Genomic DNA, 6857 nt, shown 5'->3' on the forward strand with positions numbered 1-6857 from the left:
TCGGAGTTTAACCCTTTCAGTCCCTGGATCGTTCTGGTGAATACTCTCCCTCCAAGGCCCATATCTCCTCCCTGAGGTACAGGGTACAGGACTCAACACAGTTACAGAGTCATTACAGCACAGAGAGAGGCCCTTCAGCCCATCATGTCTGTGTCAGCCATCAAACCTCTATCCAAATCCCCAGAGGTGGGGGCTAACTTTCTCTCTCTCTCTCTCTCGCAGTCCTTTCTCAGTTACTGTTTGCAGTAATTATAGCAAGGACACAGAGTTACAGATGATAGAAACATAAAAGATAGGAGCAGGAGGAGGCCATTCGGCCCTTCGAGCCTGCTCTGTTCATCACCATCATGGCTGATCATCCAACTCAATAGCCTAATCCTGCTTTCTCCCCATAACCTTTGATCCCGTTCACCCCAAGTGCTATATCCAGCCGCCTCTTGAATACATTCAATGTTTTGGCATCAACTACTTCCTGTGGTAATGGATTCCACAGACTCACCACTCTCTGGGTGAAGAAATGTCTCCTCATCTCCGTCCTAAATGGTCTACCCTGAATCCTCAGACTGTGACCCCTGGTTCTGGACTCCCCCATCATCAGGAACATCCCCCCTGCATCTACCCTGTCTTGTCCTGTTAGAATTTTATAAGTCTCTGTGAGATTCCCTCTCTTTCGTCTGAACTCCAGTGAAAACAATCCTAACCGAGTCAATCTCTCCTCATACATCAGTCCCGCCATCCCCAGAATCAGCCTGGTAAACCTTCGCTGCGCTCCCTCGAGAGCAAGAACATCCTTCCTCAGAAAAGGAGACCTAAACTGCACATAATATTCTAGGTGTGGCCTCACCAAGGCCCTGTATAGTTGTAACAACACATCGATGATGATTCATTGACTTTAAGTCTTCTTTCTTTGGACACTAACCTGTGATGACAAACATTGTGAGCAGAAACACAGCAAGGCCACAGACTTGGAGCTTCATTTCTTCCGCAATTGTTCTGAACATAAAAACACAAGGACACAGGAAATAGGAGCAAGAGGTGGCCATTTGGCCCATTGAACCTGCTACCTCCCCATTCAATACAATCTTCACTCTCTCCCAACTACACTTTCATGCCCTATCCCTCAGGGCCTATGGATCTCAGTCCAGAATATACTCAGCGACGGGGCATCTGTAGCTCTGGGGGTGGAGGACAGATTTCCAAAGATTCACCCCACTCGGAGTGAAAATGTTTCTCCTCATCTCAGTCCAAGATGGCCACTCTCTTACCCGGAGATGCTGACCCCCGACCCCCCCCCCCTCATGTTCCAGACTCTCCAGCCAGGAAAGAGGGGTTCGGGGGGGGGGGGGGGGCGGAAACAACACCTCAGGATCTAATCTGAACTTAAAAAAGGAATGAACACAATTCAGAGAAGTTGTGCCCCCATTTTATTGTCCCCTGTCAGGTCAGAGGCTGGGAATCCTGTGGCGAGTAACTCACCTCCTGACTCCCGCCACGAAGGCACAAGGCAGGAGTGTGATGGAATACTTTATGGGAGGGATTTGCCGGCCACATTCGCCTCAAGGTCAGAAAATCCCATCCCAGGTCAACGTAGTGGGTGGGACAGGAAAATTCCGCACTACAGCTGGAATTTTGCCGGATCATGGGAAGGTCTGTTGGCCTCAGGTGGGATTTTATGATCTCGGGATGAGCGAGGTCACCCTATTATAGAATATTATATTATTCTGGTCACCCTATTATAGAAAGGATATTATTAAACTGGAAAGAGTGCAGTAAAGATTGACTAGGATGCTCCTGGGACTTGATGGTTTGAGTTATAAGGAGAGGCTGGATAGACTGGGACTTTTTTCTCTGGAGCGCAGGAGGCTGAGGGGTGATCTTATAGAGGTCTATAAAATAATGAGGGGCATAGATCAGCTAGATAGTCAATATCTTTTCCCAAAGGTAGGGGAGTCTTAAACTAGAGGGCATAGGTTTAAGGTGAGAGGGGAGAGATACAAAAGGGAGCAATTTTTTCACACAGAGGGTGGTGAGCGTCTGGAACGAGCTGCCAGAGGTAGCAGTCGAGGCGGGTACAATTTTGTCTTTTAAAAAGCATTTAGATAGTTCCATGGGTAAGATGGGTACAGAGGGATATGGGCCAAATGCGGGCAATTGGGATTAGCTTAGGGGTTTTAAAAGAAAAAGGCGGCATGGACAGGTTGGGCCGAAGGGCCTGTTTCCGTGCTGTAAACCTCTATGACTCCAAGAGGCCATAAAATCCTGCCCGATGGGTCTGGAGTCACATGTAGGTCAGACTTTAGTGCTGGTTATTGTCGGTACAAACTCGATGGGCAGAAGGGCCCTTCCTGTGCTGTACCACTCTGTGACTCCAAAGGTATGATGTGGAGATGCCGGCGTTGGACTGGGGTAAACACAGTAAGAGTTTTAACAACACCAGGTTAAAGTCCAACAGGTTTATTTGGTAGCAAATACCATTAGCTTTCGGAGTGCTGCTCCTTCGTCAGATGGAGTGGATATCTGCTCTCAAACAGGGCACAGAGACACAAAATCAAGTTACAGAAAACTGATTAGAATGCGAATCTTTACAGCTACATTTAAAGATACAGACAATGTGAGTAGAGGGAGCATTAGGCACAGGTTAAAGAAATGTGTATTGTCTCCAGACAGGACAGCCAGTGAAGTTCTGCAAGTCCAGGAGGCAAGTTGTGGGGGTTACTGACAGTGTGACATGAACCCAAGATCCCAGTTTAGGCCGTCCTCATGTGTGCGGAACTTGGCTATCAGTTTCTGCTCAGCGACTCTGCGTTGTCGTGTGGCGTGAAGGCCGCCTTGGAGAACGCTTACCTGAAGATCAGAGGCTGAATGCCCATGACTGCTGAAGTGCTCCCCCACAGGAAGAGAACAGTCTTGCCTGGTGATTGTCGAGCGGTGTTCATTCATCCGTTGTCGTAGCGTCTGCATGGTTTCCCCAATGTACCATGCCTCGGAACATCCTTTCCTGCAGCCTTTCCCCACTTTAGATACGTGCTGGTAAAGCTCACTGTCGCATTCTAATTAGTATTCTGTAACTTTCTCTGTGCCCTGTTTGAGAGCAGATTTCCACTCCATCTGACGAAGGAGCAGCGCTCCGAAAGCTTGTAGCTTTTGCTACCAAATAAACCTGTTGGACTTTAACCTGGTGTTGTTAAAACTCTTACTGTGTTTACTCCAAAGATATACAAAGATGCGTGGGTTAGGTGCTTTGGCCGTGTGAAATTGCCATTTAGTGTCCTGGAGTGCGTACGTTAGAAGGATTGGTTATGGGGATAGGGCCTGGGTGGGATTGTGGTTGGTGCAGACTCGATGGGCCAAATGGCCTCCTTCTGCACGATAGGAATTCTATGACTCAAGGTGCCATAATGGGATTTGAACCCGTGTCCCCAGTGTCTGGGCCTCCAGATTGCAAACCCAGTGACAATACGACCACACCAATACCACCCCACTGTCGAGGGGAGGGGGAAGTGGGGGGGGTCCGAGAACGCAGGAGTGTCGGAGGGGGATGGGGGCTAGGGGTGGGGGGGGGGGGTCCACGCCGCCCACCAGAGCGTGTGACACATCTCAGACTGGGGAAGCAGTGAGCGGAGAGAGGGAGCAATAAAAGGAAGGAATGAAAGAACAGAGAGAGAATAAAGAATGAAAGAGTGAGTGGGGAAGGCGGAGAGAAAATGAAAGAGAAAGAGGGATAGAAGGAGAGGGAGAGAGAGGGAGAGAGAAATAAAGAGGGAGATGGTTTATTTATTAGTGTCACAAATAGGCTTACATTAACACTGCAATGAAGTTACTGTGAAAATCCCCTAGTCGCCACACTCCTGTGCCTGTTCGGGTACACTGAGGGAGAATTTAGCATGGCCAAAGCACCCTAACCAGCACGTCTTTCGGACTGTGGGAGGAAACCGGAGCACCTGGAGGAAACCCACGCAGACACGGGGAGAACGTGCAGACTCCACACAGACAGTGACCCAAGCCGGGAATTGAACTCGGGTCCCTGGTGCTGTGAGGCAGCAGCGCTAACCACTGTGCCACCGTGCTGCCATAATGGATAAAGGGGAATGGCAAAAGTGACAGAAAGAGAGCAAGAAGGAGAAGAGGGAGAGGGAGAAGGGAAGAGGAAGATGAGAGAGAGAAGGAGAGAGAAAAAGGGAAAGAGGGAGAGAGACGGAGGGAAGGAATGATTTGGGTTCACTCAGAGTGGTGTGATTGATAACTGACCCAAGACTGCCACCTGTTGGTGGAATTAAATGATCAATAAAACTTCATTGATTGAGGAGAGACGGAAAAATCGAAAAGATTCTGCATTCAACACTGACAGATTTATATCAAACCCTTACCTGGGAACGGCCGAGAGAGTGGTCTGAAGTTTCACAACTGTCTAACTGGCTTTATGTACAATGTCTGTGATTATAATTACCCTAATTGAATATAATTCTACAAAGGGAGGAACGCCAGGCTCCAGACAAAGTGAAAAGAGCCACACAGGTGACCTCACCAGAGTGAGTCAGGAGTTGTTTGTCAGTAAACGAACCCCTGTGTTTACATAATTGTAACTTCAGTGAAACCAGCGCTGTCAGTGCTGAGGGAGTTCTGCACTGTCAGAGGGTCAGTACTGAGGGAGTGCCGCACTGTCAGAGGGTCAGTACTGAGGGAGTGCCGCACTGTCAGAGGGTCAGTACTGAGGGAGTGCCGCACTGTCAGAGGGTCAGTACTGAGGGAGCGCCGCACTGTCAGAGGGTCAGTACTGAGGGAGTTCTGCACTGTCAGAGGGTCAGTACAGAGGGAGTTCTGCACTGTCAGAGGGTCAGTACTGAGGGAGCGCCGCACTGTCAGAGGGTCAGTACTGAGGGAGTGCTGCACTGTCAGAGGGTCAGTACTGAGGGAGTGCCGCACTGTCAGAGGGTCAGTGCTGAGAGAGTGCCGCACTGTCAGAGGGTCAGTACTGAGGGAGTGCTGCACTGTCAGAGTGTCAGTGCTGAGGGAGTGCCGCACTGTCAGAGGGTCAGTACTGAGGGAGTGCCGCACTGTCAGAGGGTCAGTACTGAGGGAGTGCTGCACTGTCAGAGTGTCAGTGCTGAGGGAGTGCCGCACTGTGGGAGGGTCAGTACTGAGGGAGTGCCGCACTGTCAGAGGGTCAGTACTGAGGGAGTGCCGCACTGTCAGAGGGTCAGTACTGAGGGAGTGCCGCACTGTCAGAGGGTCAGTACTGAGGGAGTGCCGCACTGTCAGAGGGCCAGTACTGAGGGGGTGCCGCACTGTCAGAGGGTCAGTACTGAGGGAGAGCCGCACTATCAGAGGGTCAGTACTGAGGGAGTGCCGCACTGTCAGAGGGTCACTACTGAGGGAGTGCCGCACTGTCAGAGGGTCAGTACTGAGGGAGTGCCGCACTGTCAGAGGGCCAGTACTGAGGGGGTGCCGCACTGTCAGAGGGTCAGTACTGAGGGACTGCCACACTGTCAGAGGGTCACTACTGAGGGAGTGCTGCACTGTCAGAGGGTAAATACTGAGGCAGCGCCGCACTGTCTGATAGTCAGTACTAAGGGAGTGCCGCAATGTCAGAGGGTCAGTACTGAGGGAGTGCTGCACTGTCAGAGGGTCAGTACTGAGGGAGTGCTGCACTGTCAGAGGGTCAGTACTGAGGGAGTGCCGCACTGTCAGAGGGTCAATACTGATGCAGCGCCGCACTGTCAGAGGGTCAGTGCTGAGGGAGTGCCACACTGTCAGAGGGTCAGTGCTGAGGGAGTGCCACACTGTCAGAGGGTCAGTGCTGAGGGAGTGTCGCACTGTCAGAGGGTCAGTACTGAGGGAGTGCCGCACTGTCAGAGGGTCAGTACTGAGGGAGTGCCGCAATGTCAGAGGGTCAGTACTGAGGGAGTGCCGCACTGTCAGAGGGTCAGTACTGAGGGAGTGCTGCACTGTCAGAGGGTCAGTACTGAGGGAGTGCTGCACTGTCAGAGGGTCAGTACTGAGGAGTGCCGCACTGTCAGAGGGTCAGTACTGAGGGAGTGCCACACTGTCAGTGTGTCAGTACTGAGGGAGTGCTGCACTGTCAGAGGGTCAGTACTGAGGGAGTGCTGCACTTGGAGAGGGTCAGTACTGAGGGAGCGCCGCACTGTCAGAGGGTCAGTACTAAGGGAGTGCTGCACTGTCAGAGGGTCAGTACTAAGGGAGTGCTGCACTGTCAGAGGGTCAGTACTGAGGGAGTGCCGCACTGTCACAAGGTCAGTACTGAGGGAGGGCTGCATTGTCAGAGGGTCTGTGCTGAGGGAGCGCCGCACTGTCAGAGGGTCAGTACTGAGGGAGTGCTGCACTGTCAGAGGGTCAGTACTGAGGGAGTGCTGCACTGTCAGAGGATCAGTGCTGAGGGGGTGCTGCACTGTCAGTGGGTCAGTACTGAGGGAGTGCTGCACTGTCAGAGGGTCAGTACTGAGGGAGTGCTGCACTGTCAGAGGGTCAGTACTGAGGGAGTGCTGCACTGTCAGAGGGTCAGTACTGAGGGAGTGCTGCATTGTCAGAGGGTCAGTACTGAGGGAGTGCTGCACTGTCTGATAGTCAGTACTGAGGGAGTGCTGCACTGTCAGAGGGTCAGTACTGAGGGAGTGCTGCACTGCCAGAGGGTCAGTACTGAGGGAGTTCTGCACTGTCAGAGGGTCAGTACTGAGGGAGTGCTGCACTGTCAGAGGGTCAGTACTGAGGGAGTGCTGCACTGTCAGAGGGTCAGTACTGAGGAGTGCCGCACTGTCAGAGGGTCAGTACTGAGGGAGTGCCACACTGTCTGTGTGTCAGTACTGAGGGAGTGCTGCACTGTCAGAGGGTCAGTACTGAGG

At 51.9% G+C, this 6857-nt stretch overlaps 1 long non-coding RNA gene across 1 annotated transcript in view; it reads right to left on the reverse strand.

Annotated features, from left to right (window-relative positions):
- Positions 1–4500, reverse strand: part of LOC144508202 (uncharacterized) — a 9998-nt gene extending 5498 nt beyond the window's left edge. Inside the window, exons 1-2 of the long non-coding RNA XR_013500248.1 lie at positions 4368–4500; positions 920–993 (exon numbers count right to left, since the gene is read on the reverse strand). This is a non-coding gene — a long non-coding RNA (uncharacterized LOC144508202). The remainder of the gene's footprint in view (positions 1–919; positions 994–4367) is intronic.
- Positions 4501–6857: the final 2357 nt, after the last annotated feature.

The sequence above is a fragment of the Mustelus asterias genome, chromosome 20 (assembly GCF_964213995.1).
Source record: "Mustelus asterias chromosome 20, sMusAst1.hap1.1, whole genome shotgun sequence".
NCBI lineage: Eukaryota > Metazoa > Chordata > Chondrichthyes > Carcharhiniformes > Triakidae > Mustelus > Mustelus asterias.